The sequence below is a fragment of the Lampetra fluviatilis genome, chromosome 23 (genome assembly GCF_964198595.1).
Source record: "Lampetra fluviatilis chromosome 23, kcLamFluv1.1, whole genome shotgun sequence".
In the NCBI taxonomy this organism is placed as follows: Eukaryota; Metazoa; Chordata; class Hyperoartia; order Petromyzontiformes; family Petromyzontidae; genus Lampetra; species Lampetra fluviatilis.
Window position 1 is genome coordinate 12,181,725 of NC_136297.1, and position 15,240 is coordinate 12,196,964.

The 15,240-nt window shown below is 50.8% G+C and overlaps 1 protein-coding gene and 2 non-coding genes across 3 annotated transcripts in view; 2 read left to right on the plus strand and 1 right to left on the minus strand.

The window, feature by feature from the left end:
* Nucleotides 1-15,240, plus strand: part of COX6B1 (cytochrome c oxidase subunit 6B1) — a 215,377-nt gene that overhangs the window by 191,311 nt on the left and 8,826 nt on the right. The window lies entirely within an intron of this gene.
* On the plus strand, nucleotides 10,169-10,241 carry TRNAK-UUU (transfer RNA lysine (anticodon UUU)). The gene has a single exon. It is a non-coding gene; the product is annotated as a tRNA-Lys (tRNA).
* TRNAK-UUU (transfer RNA lysine (anticodon UUU)) lies at nucleotides 14,699-14,771 on the minus strand. Its single transcript has one exon. It is a non-coding gene; the product is annotated as a tRNA-Lys (tRNA).

Below are 15,240 nucleotides of genomic sequence, written 5' to 3' on the forward strand. Positions count from 1 at the left end.
GGATAATTGCGCGATTGCTCCATTAATTTGTGGGTGGACCCGCTGTTGTTGTTGTTGTTATTACGACTGCGCTTGTTTAGCCAGGAAAGGCCTCGCTGAGTCTCATGACCGCTTTTTTTTCAGGAGCCTCCTAACAAGTGTTCCTCTATTTGTTTTTGTTTTGCAGTCGGGTTGCAACGATTGATACAAAATTATATTTGTTGTTATTTCCACCAGCGTTGTAATATTTCATTTCTGTTGTTGTTGTAAACTTGGGACCACGACGCAGGCACGCAATGGCCAGGGCGGCCGCCGGATTCGAACCGCGAATCTCGGCAGCAAACGGTGGACGCGCCGCCGCGAGGCCACGTGACCACCCCAACGGAAAGCCCCAAAATAATAACCCCCCTTCCCTCACCCCCCCTCCTCACCCCCCTCCCCCCTTACCCCCCCTCCCCCACCCCCCTCATCCCCCCTCCCTCACCCCCCCTCCCTCATCCCTCATGTGAATGTGAGGGAAAGCTGCAACGCCCAACGCTTAAATGATTACAGCTAATGGAGTCTGCTTGTATGTACATCTTTATAAATACATTGAGTCGGGGGGGGGGGGGTGTGGAGATGATCCTCCAACAGGGGGGGCTCAGCCCCCTCCAGCCTCCCTCCACCCCCCAAAACCCGCGACTGACACACAGACACCAACATGCATCTGTGACTCAGAAGGTCAAGGTACCGGACATAGATCTCTAGCTAACTCTATGAGTCTCCGTGTAACTCTATGAGTCTCCGTGTAACTCTATGAGTCTCCGTGTAACTCTATGACTCGCTATGTAACTCTATGAGTCTCTGTGTAACTCTATGAGTCTCCGTGTAACTCTACGACTCGCTATGTAACTCTATGAGTCTCCGTGTAACTCTATGAGTCTCCGTGTAACTCTATGACTCGCTATGTAACTCTATGAGTCTCTGTGTAACTCTATGAGTCTCCGTGTAACTCTACGACTCGCTATGTAACTCTATGAGTCTCTGTGTAACTCTATGACTCGCTATGTAACTCTATGAGTCTCCGTGTAACTATATGACTCGCTATGTAACTCTATGAGTCTCTGTGTAACTCTATGACTCGCTATGTAACTCTATGAGTCTCTGTGTAACTCTATGACTCGCTATGTAACTCTATGAGTCTCTGTGTAACTCTATGACTCGCTATGTAACTCTATGAGTCTCCGTGTAACTCTATGAGTCTCCGTGTAACTCTATGAGTCTCCGTGTAACTCTACGACTCGCTATGTAACTCTATGAGTCTCCGTGTAACTCTATGAGTCTCTGTGTAACTCTACGACTCGCTATGTAACTCTATGAGTCTCTGTGTAACTCTACGACTCGCTGTGTGTCTCTATGAGTCTCTGTGTAACTCTACGACTCGCTATGTAACTCTATGAGTCTCTGTGTAACTCTACGACTCGCTGTGTGTCTCTATGAGTCTCTGTGTAACTCTACGACTCGCTATGTAACTCTATGAGTCTCTGTGTAACTCTACGACTCGCTATGTAACTCTATGAGTCTCTGTGTAACTCTACGACTCGCTGTGCAACTCTATGAGTCTTCGAGGATGTCGATTCAACTGCGATGTCCCTGTTACGGCCGCCGCTGCCGACGAATCGTGGGTCCTGCTGTGGAACTCCGCGTGGCACAGCTGAATGGGTCCTGAACAGCTGAAATGAAATCCTCTTGAGTCTGAATTCAAACCCACGCACGGGGGAGGAGGCGACACAGGGGGAGTGTGGTGGTGGTGGTGGGGAGGGAGGGAGGGGGGGAAATCCACAACTACAGACTACAACAACCAAAAAATTCGTAAACAAACATTGAAATAAATGGCAGGAAATTGCAGGGGGAAGCTGTTGGCCGTGGCGTGGCCACCAGGGGAATGTTTGTAAATGTTTGTAAATGTCCGGGCGCCCTAAATAACGCGCAAGGAGCACGTGGTCGACACGGATTGCGTGCGGAATATGGGTCGCCTACGAGTCGGGGGCATCTCGGGTCTGGAGGCACCGAGGGGGCGGCCACGGCGGGGACACGGCCACTCTCGGCGTCCTTCTGCTGCTGCTACCGCTGCTGCTGCTGCTGCGTTGCTGCTGCTGCCGCCGCTGCTGCTGCCGCCGCTGCTGCGCTGCTGTTACCACCGCTGCTGCTGCTCTGCTGCTGCTGCACCATCCAGGGTTGGGCAAAACAAAATCGCGAACGAGCATGCAAGACGCCTCCATTACTACAACAACAACAACTTGATCTATTTCAAGTATTGTTGTGGTCTCGTCAGCAGCATTGGGTTTCAACACAAAGCAAACTCTTGGAGCAGTTTAGACATTCGGCCGAGTCGGGCTTGCTTCAGACAATGCTGGTGAACTTCCAGACGTGTACAGATGTGTCCAGGCAAGCACCCTGCCCGTGACAAATGGCCCCCAGAGTTTGACGCAAAACACAACACGCAAAATAATCACTTGCGCCGTTTTTGGAACGAACTTTGCATTTTAAAAACAGAGTCCCTGTCCAAGCTCTCCGATGCGCTTTCGCTATCCTACGGCGTGTTGTCTGGCAACACGAGGTCCGACGTTTTAACTCAACGTGCTCGGAGCTTCCGCAGGAACTGAAATTTCAGCTCCCGGCACGTGGAGCGAAACGTCGGACCTCGTGTCGAAAGCAAAACACGCGGTGCGATCGCGACAACACACCCGACAGCTACTCAGGACAGCCACGAGAACATCTAGAGCAGTGGTTCTTCTTCATCCTTTCCGGGGGTGCGGGACGTGGCCCAGATCTTTTTGGAATGTAAATCGTCGAAACACAAGTTGTGCATGGGCACGTAAGTCCAACTACTTTGTTTAATAAAATTTATGTCGTGATTTATTTATTTCTATTTTTTATTTTTTTAAATGTTCACCCACGTGAATTAACCGAAAGAACATGGATCCGTGCAGTCACGAAAACTTCAAATCTAGAATCTATTTATTTATTAACATTATTGATTGAGAACCAGAGGGGTGCAAGGCTGCAGTCAAGTTTAAGAGCCACTGCATTAGAGGGTAGTAATTATACATGTACGTTGAACTTCTTTAGCACCGTACGTAGCCAACCATGCTAATCCGAGGTGCGGGGGGTGAACGTCAGTCCCGCATTCATTTTTCTTGGTACAAGACTCTGTGGTGTTTATATAAACGCTTGGAAATATCCATCTCCGATTGTTTAGCCGCCACTGCCTTCAACGTGAGCGCAACAATTTACAATGTCCCTCTTATAAGGCAATGTTAATGACGGAGATGCTCCGTTTAAATAAAGCTTGTTGCTCACTGATGGACAGCGTGTTAATTATTCCTGCGGCTAAAGCGTGAGTCATCCCACCCTTTCCAAGCGGTCTGCCTCTCTCCTCTCGAGGAGCTCCCTCTCGTGGAGTCGCTTCCGCAAGCAGTGGCACGAAACGAGCACTTGCAGCGCCGCGCCTGCACAACTTTTCCACTCCCCCACTCGGATGATCTAATCGCGCAAAGTGGTGAGAGGAGGGGGGGAGGTGATGGACATTTGAGGCTCGGCGCCGAGAGGGAAGGCGGAGGTCGTTGATGGAACACCGCGCCCCACTGGGAGAGAGAAGCAACATCAGGTGACCCCCCGCACGGGGTCAAGCTGATGCGAGATGCACAGGAGCCGTGGCCTCCGAAGGGCGGGGTGGGGGGGGAGGAGGAGGCTACCGCTGGGGAGCTGAGAAGGAAACCCCGGGCCGGATGGGCTGATCAGCGATCTCGCTCAGGAAAGGCCCACGCCCTTGCGCAGCGAGAGAGAGAGAGAGAAGCAGCGTAAACAGCAGCGTCCCCCTGAGAGGCCAGGCCCCAGACGATCGACAACCGGGGCCTCGGCACGGCTGACTGCAGCCGCCTGCGAACGCCTCGCTCGGGCGTCATGAACGCGGCTCCTGTAGCAGTAGGGGGGTGGAATTGGGAATGCGTTCCTGGAGGGATCAGTCCGTCCACGGGGAGGGAGCGCGGTCATTAGTGGAAAAGACGATGGGACAAAACAAGCGCATGGGAAGCATCAAAAGAAGATGCACTCTGAGTTCACACTGAGATCCATGCTCTGGGGTCTACACTGAGATCCAGGCTCTGGGTTCACACTGAGATGCAGGCTCTGGGTTCACACTGAGATCCAGGCTCTGGGTTCACACTGAGATGCAGGCTCTGGGTTCACACTGAGATGCAGGCTCTGGGTTCACACTGAGATGCAGGCTCTGGGTTCACACTGAGATCCAGGCTCTGGGTTCACACTGAGATGCAGGCTCTGGGGTTCACATTGAGATCCAGGCTCTGGGTTCACACTGAGATCCAGGCTCTGGGTTCACACTGAGATCCAGGCTCTGGGGTTCACATTGAGATCCAGGCTCTGGGTTCACACTGAGATGCAGGCTCTGGGGTTCACATTGAGATCCAGGCTCTGGGTTCACACTGAGATGCAGGCTCTGGGTTCACATTAAGATCCAGGCTCTGGGTTCACACTGAGATGCAGGCTCTGGGTTCACATTAAGATCCAGGCTCTGGGTTCACATTGAGATCCAGGCTCTGGGTTCACACTGAGATGCAGACTCTGGGGTTCACACTGAGATCCATGCTCTGGGTTCACACTGAGATGCAGACTCTGGGTTCACACTGATGTGCAGGCTCTGGGTTCACACTGAGATGCAGACTTTGGGGTTCACACTGAGATGCACGATTGGGCCGCAGAACACACGCAGGTTCATGAACACACGCATCATTTCGACCCGTTAATAAATGTAAAAGCGGGGTTTGGGCAGGACGAGAAGGGATGACGGCCGATGGTGAAGAATAAAAATGGAGTGGCAGCCGTGGAATGGAACGCGTCTGAGAAGACGCCCTCCGTGGAGATGGAGCCATGGATTGCGCTCGCGTGCCGGGTGCACTGTTCCATGGCAGGATCAAGAGAGATCGCGATGGCTTTGGGGAGGCCTTCATCCAGCAGTGGATTGATCGTGGCCGACGACGCTGCTACACGATGAGAACGCCCTGAGAACACGACGCCTATACATTAATGGCGGTGGTATTAGCAACAAAGGAGCGGTGGTGCAGTGGTTAGCAACACTCCGTTACGACCCCGGTCACCAAACCGAGGTGCCTGGGTCAATAAACACAGTGGCCCAAAAGCCCCAAAACGTCAAGCGGCCAGCGATAAGCAGCGCTGTCCAAGCGTGTTACACGTGTATTAAATTGGACAACGTTTTTCATTATAAGAGAGTTAATCGAGACGATGGGAGGAAGACGTCCCAAAGTGGAAGAGTGCGAGGGAAGACGCAGAAAGAGACCGATTCGGAAGCGGGTCTGTGTCTCACGTTCACCAAGCAGCATTGACCAACGTGGTCAAACAAAACCCAGACGACTGACACGGCGTGTGGGCTCCTTCATAAAGCAGTGGATTTACAGAGGGCTGCGCGTTATTCTTTATTTTCTATCCAAAATAAAAACGGGAATGTGTCTGTGTGTGTGCGTGCGTTGTCTGTCATGTGCGCAACACCCGTGTGGAGAGCCTTTTGGCGTCCTCTGGTCTAACACCGTTTGAGACGAGGCTCAAGAGAAAGCTGTCTCTGGTGTGGACCAATCAGTTTCAAGAACAATGCATGTATTATCAGAGCATGTTTTTTGTTTGCATTCTGAACATAAGCATTGTAGTTAATGCAGACATGATTCCTCGTAAAAGGTTTCAGTTTGGTGTTTTAACAACTTAACACAGCTGTTTTGTTGCCAGAAAAAAGGAGAGAAATCTATTATCGTAGTGTAGTGGTTAGCGCGCTGCGCTACGAACCCGGCCACCCGAGTTCGATTCCCGCTCACGGCCACCAACACCGGTGTAAAATTGAGAACTGCATAAACCCCTTCGTCAATGCGTTCATCACAAGATCGCTCTTTCATGCGATACCCACACCATGCTCCCTATGTCTGCCTGGAAATATTCCACGTGCTACAATGCTGCTGTTGATATTCTCTTACAAAGCGCTCGGAATTTTCCACAACTTACTTTTTTTTGTTATTTGCAGCTCAGATTATGTTGGGGGGAGGGGGGTTTATTTTTTCGGTGTGGAAAAAATGGAAAGATAATTTTAGAGAGACCTCTTTCCTCGCCTCCGCTTAGCGACAAATCGCCGCTCGCACGCCCACGGTGACCCGCGGCCAACCCCCTGCCTGTCCCTCGTTGTGAACCCGCAAATTGGAAGTCAAAATGTTTTGAGAATGATCAGGCAGAGATTTCTGAACGTTAAGCAACTTCTCACGCAAAGGTCGTGTGTTCCAACTAGATTAGCGCATGCCATATTTCCATAAAAATTAAACAAATAACTTATTATAATAAAATGTATTATACGCAGCAGTGTACGAAGGAATTTCAATCTTTCTTTTATCATTATTATGATAAGGTTTAAAATTTTTACTCACGAAAGCCTAACTTAGCCTCATGACTACTGTTGTTGTAATCTTTAGAGATGTATAGAGCCTCAATAATATTGTTATCTACGTCAGGACAATTTTGGTAGATAATTGCAACTCGAATGAGGATAAGCTGCGAGTTCTTTTCCAGATCCTTCAAGCCGAGCTAGCACGGAGTCCGTACAATTACAGCTGATTTTCCAAACCGTGCTACGCTGGCCTCACAAGGCATCTGAATCTGGCTAGGGGCCAAGCAGGGCCAGGCGTGGGGTACACTGTGAGCACACCGCCGCGTCTAATTGCAAATCGTTTCGTTCGCTGCACGTGACATCAGCGGCTCGGCTCGGCTTCTGCAGTGGAAAAAACACCTGGCCCCTGCTAAAAACGCAGTAGAGATGTCTTAGCAAGGTCCCAATGTGGCTTGGTTGTGTCGTGCAAAAGAAAGAGTGAATAATATTACACGTATGAGAAGTCTTGGTGGTGGTGACATGGCCTAGCGCTAACGCGTTAGATGTTTGCTGCAAAGGTTATAGGTTGGAATCTGTAAGGCCACCCTGGTCATTACTAAAGATTCACGGACGTCGCTCTGAATGAGTAGGCCATATATGCCGGCATCACGGTCCAAGTTTTCCAAAACCTTTAAAACGAATTCCCACGAATGACCAGGTTGGGGTTACACAGAGCAGCGTGACCCCTCCTGGGGAACTACTGCAGTGAGGAGCAAAACGCCTTTGTACTCTAAGAATAGCGCGAATACCAACAGTGCTAAACGATTATTCACATCACCTTCGTCACCCGACTTGTGTGTGTTAGGGCCTGGCTACTCGGATCACCGCCGCCACTGTCACCTACACGCGCCTGTGACGGAATGTTTTGTTTGACGCCGTTTTTTTCTATTTTGTATTTAAGCACCGTAGACTGTACCGCTTGCAGCGAGGGTCGGCGTGGGTTTCATGCCAATGATTTGTTATTTTTGTTAGTTGGCACATTCCGACCCTGCATTGTCCCGTGACCGCCACCACTGCCAACGCTCTGGGGACCGTTGCCGTACGTGTAACAGAGCCGCTCGGTTCAATCGGAACTTACGCAGCTGAAATAATATAAATAATATAAAAATCTCTGTTTAACTCAACGAGTGTCCACGTAACTCTACGAGTCTCTATGCAACTCCTAGCGTCTCTGTACATCTCTCTAGATCTCCATTGAACTCTGCGGGTCTCTGTGCAGCTCTTAGGCGTATCTGTACAACTCTCTAGATCTCCATTGAACTCTGCGGGTCTCTGTGCAGCTCTTAGGCGTATCTGTACAACTCTCTAGATCTCCATTGAACTTTGCGGGTCTCTGTGCAGCTCTTAGGCGTATCTGTAGAACTCTCTAGATCTCCATTGAACTCTGCGGGTCTCTGTGCAGCTCTTAGGCGTATCTGTAGAACTCTCTAGATCTCCATTGAACTCTGCGGGTCTCTGTGCAGCTCTTAGGCGTATCTGTAGAACTCTCTAGATCTCCATTGAACTCTGCGGGTCTCTATGCAACTCTGCGGGTCTCTGTGTATCTCCACGTGACTGACGCCGCCACTCCTTGGGGCTGTGTCCAGTCCGCGTGACGCGGCCGCTGGCCTCACCGAGACCCTGAGCATCGTCTCGGGGCGCGTAGGTGGCGGTGGTGGTGGCGGTGGCAGTGGTGGTGGTGGTGGTGGCGGTGGTGGTTGTGGTGGCGGTGGTGGTGATGGCGGTGGCGGTGGTGGTTGTGGTGGCGGTGGTGGCGGTGGTGGTGGTGGTGGTGGCGGTGGTGGTTGTGGTGGCGGTGGTGGTGGCGGTGGTGGCGGTGGTGTCGGTAGCGGTGGTGGTGATTGTGGTGGTGGTTGTGGTGGTTGTGGTAGCGGCGGTGGTGGCGGTGGTGTCGGTAGCGGTGGTGGTGGTGGCGGTGTCGGTGGTGGTGGTGGCGGCGGCGGTGGCGGTGGTGGTGTCGGCAGCGGTGGTGGTGGTGGTGGTGGTGTGCGTGACCGTCCGGACATGCGGGCGCGCGACGTTATCTCTGCGGGGTGTTCGCTCGAAGCCTCTGGGCGGCTTCTCTTTGATTCCTCTCGAGAGTGGAACGAGCCCCGACGCATTGACGCAGCCGCTGCGCTGGGGACTTCCCGCGGTCCGCCCGTGACCCGCACGTCCGCGCTACCGCGAACAATGCCTGACCCCCCCCCAGCCCCTCTCCCAACACTACCCCCCACACCCCCCCCTGCTTCTCGCCTTTATGTTTGAGAGGAAGACAACGGGAGGTTGTCTACGTGTGTTTTGACATTGCGGCGCTAGCAGCGACGCATTGTTGGATTGGTTTGTTCTCCTTCAGCTTCCTGGCAATTCCGCACGAAGCCATTTACTCGCCGGGGTTAGGGTAAAACAACATATACAAGGTCACTTTATGAATATATAACATAAGGTCAGGTTTATAAATACATTTTAAATATATATGTGTGTGTGTGCGCACGTGTGTTTCTTTTCAGCATGTGTTTTTTTTTCAGCTGCCGAAACGGAAATTTCCTGCTCAAACGAGGAATGAGGCATTGATGCTCACATCTCTCGTTTACAGCCCTGGGCAAGTGGTGGAAAATCGGCATTCCTGTGGCGGGGGCGAGTCTGATTATAGGACAACCGTCGTTGACTTTCTCACAAAGCGGTATTTATTGTATCGACCCCGGAGTCAACACCCCGACCAGGAGTTGAACTCCGCGAACGTCAGATTGCCTGCCGCTCGCTCTGCCTGCCGCTGATGCTTAAAAGCGTGTACGGCTATATTTGAAAAGTGCAAATTGTTCCGGTTGTTGAAACGTGTCGTACTTTGCGCCGCGGTAAATCCCAAAGCCGATTCTCTCAATGCGCTCTTAAAATGTTGCGGACAAAGTCTCCTAAAACCAGTGGAGCTGTTTTGGGAACAAACCGATGACTCAAGGGAAACGCCCAAAGATGCAGGCGACCTCCATTCACACTGGCGGTCAATTCACGAATTCAGGCTGAGAATGTTGAGACTGGCCAAGCATGAAGACATCAACGGCAGTTCGCACCGTGTTCCGATTGCCTGAGAAGAAACACATTCAGACGGCCTGGCAATGCAGGCACTGATTGAAAACTATGGCAGTTTGGAGACTGCCTGAGAATCCACTTCATGGTCGGTTACGCGGTTCAAAAACTGATACCTTTATACAAGGGATCATGTTTGCAATAACCACAGCACAAGCAGTCAAAATGCAAACAAAAATAAACAACTCTGATAATGATAATGATATGCACTGTCCTTGAAGTTGATTGGTCCACACCCGAGACAGCTTTTCTTAGAGCCTAGTCTCCATTGGTGTTGGACCAGATGACGCCAAAAGGCGTACAACTCAAAGACAGCGCACTATCAGAGTATTGAGAGCTCGGGGTAAGCATTTACACTATGAGACATCTCCTTCACCAGTGGCAAAATATAGTAGTAGGGTTTTACCCTTTCAACTGGTACAAAACTGATACCATTATACAAAGGTATCAGTTTTTATTATACAAAGGTATCAGTTTTTGTACCAGTTGAAAGGGTAAAAACCTATTACTATATTTTGCCACTGGTAAAGGAGATGTATCATAGTGTTACGCGGTCCCTAAACAGTTTGAAGGATTTCGGGTGATTTATTTTCACAGCTGCCCGATGCGCTGCGGGTTGTACCGCGTGGTGTCTCAAACAATGCAAGAGCCCGGATAGCTCAGTCGGTAGAGCATCAGACTTTTAATCTGAGGGTCCAGGGTTCAAGTCCCTGTTTGGGCGTCAATATTTTGGATTTTAAAAACAACACGCGGTAACAATCCGAAAGCACATGGGGGGAACTATGCAACACAACCGCGACAACCTACGCAGTGGCATGATTTGTATTTAATAGTTTTCTTACCATTGCTCAAATAAATATTGCACAACACTCATCTCCATCCGTGGTGCTGAAGCAGTGGTGATGTTTCCACGTTTCCACGACAGGGTTCAGTCCAAACGTGACACAAACACCGTTCACGCTCCATCAATTACAGCTCATCAGAGAGTACTCAGTTTACCGACCTGGGAGATGATGATGATGATGATGGATTGAGTGCATCCCCCCCCCCCCCAATGCACACTCACTCGATGCCTCGCGCGATTACGACTTCGTTATACGCGCATTTGGGGTTTGTTTACGGTGGCGGGTTGAGTCTGCTTGGAACCAAAATGTTTTCGCTATGGAAGGATGTTGGAAAGTCGCATGCAGGGTGAGATAAGGTCTCTGCTGAATGGGGAGGTGGGAGGGGGGAGATTTCGTCAATGAATGAGGCCACGGGGCGCAGCAGAGGAGGAGTGGGGGCGAGTGAGCGGAGCCTTTATAGGGGAATGAGTGCGAGTATCAGGAACGTTACGATGCACATTTTTGCTTTTCATTCGCAGACGGTTGCCCGAAAAAGGCGCAGCTCTGCAAGTCCCCAAAGTTTACCCCCGACACCGCACGGCAACCAGCCTTGTATCCCTTTGCACAACAGACACAAATCCAAACCCACATCGATGCCTCGCACGCCTCCCGGTGTTCGCGCAGCCAGCAGGGGCAGAGCCACGCGCAATTTGCCTCCCCCCGCTGCACGAAATGCAGCGACGACGCTACTCGGCGTCGCTTCTTGTACCGACAATTGGCGAGCGCTCGATCGTGAGCTGGGGGAGGGGGCACGGCCGTCTGCTGCACTCACAAAGTGAGCGCTTCAACTGCAACAGGGAGTTGCAGTAATTTTAGCTGTGACGGTCCCACCTGTTGACGGAGACTTGTGTTGCCTCCGAAACGTCGTGATTTTTATTATTTTTTTATTATTTTATTTCTATTATTACTTTTATTAATTTAATTTCATTTTTTACCTACGTGATTTTACCGAAAAAACTAAGAGTATGCAACAGGGAGATCGGAGGCGTCGCTTGTGGTCACGCAGCGCCGGCAGGGTGCACGCAGTGGTCACACTTTGCGCCTCGCAGCAACACGGGCCCACGTTCGTTTCCGGACTCGGGCACTTTTTTTTATTGCGTGGAGTTTGAGTTTGCACGTTACCCGCTACCCACCCACCCACTCACCCTGTCCCGCATGTGTTCTCAAGTCCCCTTGCATTGTTAAACAAGAATAAATGCAATGGAAGTGATATTGGCCAAATATCCCATGCACATTACTAGCTCAATGGGGATCGCGCACAGCAGCAGAAGCAGCAACATCGTCGCCCCCTCCTCCCTCCCTCCCACTGAGAAAAGGTGACAGGACCCTCCTAAACAACGAGGGCTTGGGACCCGGTGAGGCTTTGTAAGCGCAGAGATAATCATTACAATAATTATGATGATGAAATAATGGAAAGGCCTTGTCGAGGGTTGAACACGTTCACGGTGCCAATGAAATGCCTTTAAACTATTTATTTTATTTTAGCAGGTTCGGTCCACTGAGCTATGCAGCTATTTTACTGGTAGGAACCTCCTGGTGACACCAGCCCACAGGGGATTGTTGTGTCCGTCCGTCCGTCGTGCAGGGAGGGGCTGGGTCGGGAGGGAGGGGCTGGGTGGGGAGGGAGGGAGGCTTGGTGAGGAGGGGCTGGTCACCCCGTGGTGCCCTTATAAAACTCAACGTTTAACCTACTCACACTCGGCTTGTGCCCGCCCTCACATTCGGGCATATTTGCGGAATACACCACGCCGCCGTTGACCCTGGCCATTGACCGAGCAACCCAACGTTCCTACCAGCTCCCTCCGCAGCAGGAATGTGTTTCAGAAGCGACCTGCCCATCACAAATGACAGCTCAACGAAGTGGCTTGTCACGTGGAGATGTACAGCAGCCAAATACTCTAAACGCGTGTTTCTCAACGTGGAGGGGAAACCCCGCAGGACCCGCGGGGAGAGAGACATGCGGTCTCCAAATATACAGGCGTCGTCAGGGTCGGGGATCGAACTCACGACCTCCGTGTTCGTTGGCAGAAGGATGGGACAGGCAGCAGCGCCCTAACGAGTCTGGGATGAATGCCGCGTTCTGTACACCGATACAAGGAGGTGGTAGAAGACGGTTCGTGCAGAAACACGCTTTCAGATTAATTATATTTTTTGGTCTGCGTTAAATTTCGACGTGTTAAGCCACTTCGTTGAGATATCATTTGTGGCGAAGTCGCTTCTGAAAGAGTAGCTACCAACTCATTGGGCTTTACGGATAAAATAAAACATAGTTTCGTTTTATTAGCATTTGCATTAAGTCTTTTGCATATCTTTCATACACTTTTCACTCCCATCCTGTTTGTTTGTATTGTTTGTTGTTGTTGGCGAGTTTGACGGCTTTGGACTTGCACTCCTATCGTGATTTTGTTTGTATTGTTTGACTGAACACAAAGAAGCCGTTCCAAAGGGATGGGCTTTCAATCTGCAAGGCGGTGTGTGCACGATGGTCGGGGGAGTTCCTCACTCCACGCCTGTGCAATTGCCGCGTAGCTTCGTGGTTTGAATGCATCAGGCTGGCTGCCCTAGCTATGCGGGCTTTATCTGGTAAGATGAAACATAGTTATAGTTTTATTTGTAGATTTTGTTTCGCGATTTGTTTACGTTTCCTATACTTTGCACTCCGATCGTGTTTTTGTATTGTTTGTCGTTGTGACGTTCCGACCTGGATATCTGCACAAAACAAAAACAACAGCATCCTAGCTCCAATATAAATACGTAATCTGATTCTGATAACACCGCGGGTGCATTAGGCGTACACATACACGCCGTCTGCTTCACAGTGGACGTTAAAGATCTCGCGACGTCGTTCGGAGAAGAGCAGGCCATTGTGTGCCGGACGCCGCGGTTAGAATTTGCCACACTTGAAGAAATAAATCAGTTCTTCGTGACGATCGTCCGTCTGGCGCGCAGGTGAACGCTCGTCTCCCGCGCTTGCGTTCGAGCGCTCGGTTGGAGCGGAGTGGGTCCCGTGGGTGCTCGTGGGGGTAGTGGAGAAGGCCCCAGTCGGGGGCTCCAACAAGCGACGGTTGTTTTGATTGTTTTGGGTTTCGCCAGGTCGGGCACCTGTTTAGAACTCGGAACGCAAACGACGACGATCCGTCACGGGCCGAGATAAACAAGCGAGTCGCCTCCTTGTATTGACATTGAACTGAGATGCTCTCTCTGTTTCCGTCTAACCCTGTGTGTGTGTGTGTTTACGATCTCGCGTGTCTGGGACGAGCGCAGAGCCGTGACAACGCGGAGCGGACGAGCTGCGCGCCGTGCTGGTATTGTGGTGGCGTCTTGCACCGGGCGTTTGTTGATGGCACGTTCCCTTGCTTCGCGCAGAGATATGTCGGCGGCGAGGAGCGTTATCGTCAAAAGGGAATTAGAGGCACCGATCATATATACGAAACATTTCGCCGAGGAATGTTTACACATTTATTAAAAAGCAAAAAAAACACGCAGAGCCCTCGCTTGAAACGTCTCAATTCCGCTGGGGTTTAATTCTCAACTTGCCTCTGTTTCATTGGTGAGCGGGCTGTATTTGTGCTAATGTCACCCGAACCGACGAGTGGCCGGGTCGAACTCCCTGGTGTGATGATCTGGGCCGTGCCGCGCGTTGTTCGGCACGATGTCCGACGTTCCGCTCCACGTGTCGGGAGCTTCCTCAGGCACCGAAGTGAGCAGGTCGCGTTCTCCCTCAGCGATGATTTTGTAGCGTTGCCAGCTCGCGGCCGCTGTTGATGCAGCCCGGGCGATACTGTTGGATTGCTTCATTTAGGAGGAAAGTGGAGTACCCAGAGAAAGTGCATCACTTGTGCGCACGAGGTGAGCACATTTGACTGCAATTGTAAAACAATAATCGCACAGATGTGCCTCGAAGCAACTTCGTGATCGCGCGAAACAACGTCTCAGCTCTGGCTTGTGCATTACTCAAAACTCACAGAGGGAAATGCACTCAACCCATCATCATTATTCTCTCCTCGGTCGGTAAAATCAGTACTCTCTGGTGAACTCTAAACGATGTAACGTCAATAGTGTTTGTATTACTGGCGGACTGGTCCCTGTGATTACATGAAAGCGACAATGTCACCACTGCCGTAGCACCACGGATGGATATGAATGTTGTGCAATATTTATTTTAGCAATAAGCTGAAAACAATTAAAGGCAAATTATGCGACTGCGTCGGGTTGTCGCGGATGTACCGCTTAAGTTCCCCGATGTGTTTTTGGGTTGTTACCGCGTGTTGTTTTTTTTAAACCAAAATATTGACGCCCGAACAGGGACTTGAACCCTGGACCCTCAGATTAAAAGTCTGATGCTCTACCGACTGAGCTATCCGGGCTCTTGCGTTGTCTGAGACACCACGCGGTACAACTCGCAGCGCATCGGGCAGCTGTGAAAGCAAATCACCCGAAATCCTTCAAACTGTTTAGGGACCGCGTATCGTTCGCGGAGACCGACCATGAAGTGGATTCTCAGGCAGTCTCCGAACTGCCATAGTTTTCAATCAGTGCCTGCATTGCCAGGCCGTCTGAATGTGTTTCTTCTCAGGCAATCGGAACACGGTGCGAACTGCCGTTGATTGCCTTCATGCTTGGCCAGTCTGAATTCTCAGTATGAATTCGTGAATTGACCGCCAGTGTGAATGGAGGCCGCCTGAATATTTTGACGTTTTCCCTTGAGTCGTTGGTTTGTTCCCAAACAACCCGACGGATTTTATGAGATTTGTCTGAAATATTTTAAGAGCGCATTGGGAGAAGTGGCTTTTTGATGCATTCACAGCGCTAAGCATAACACATTGTAACAACCTT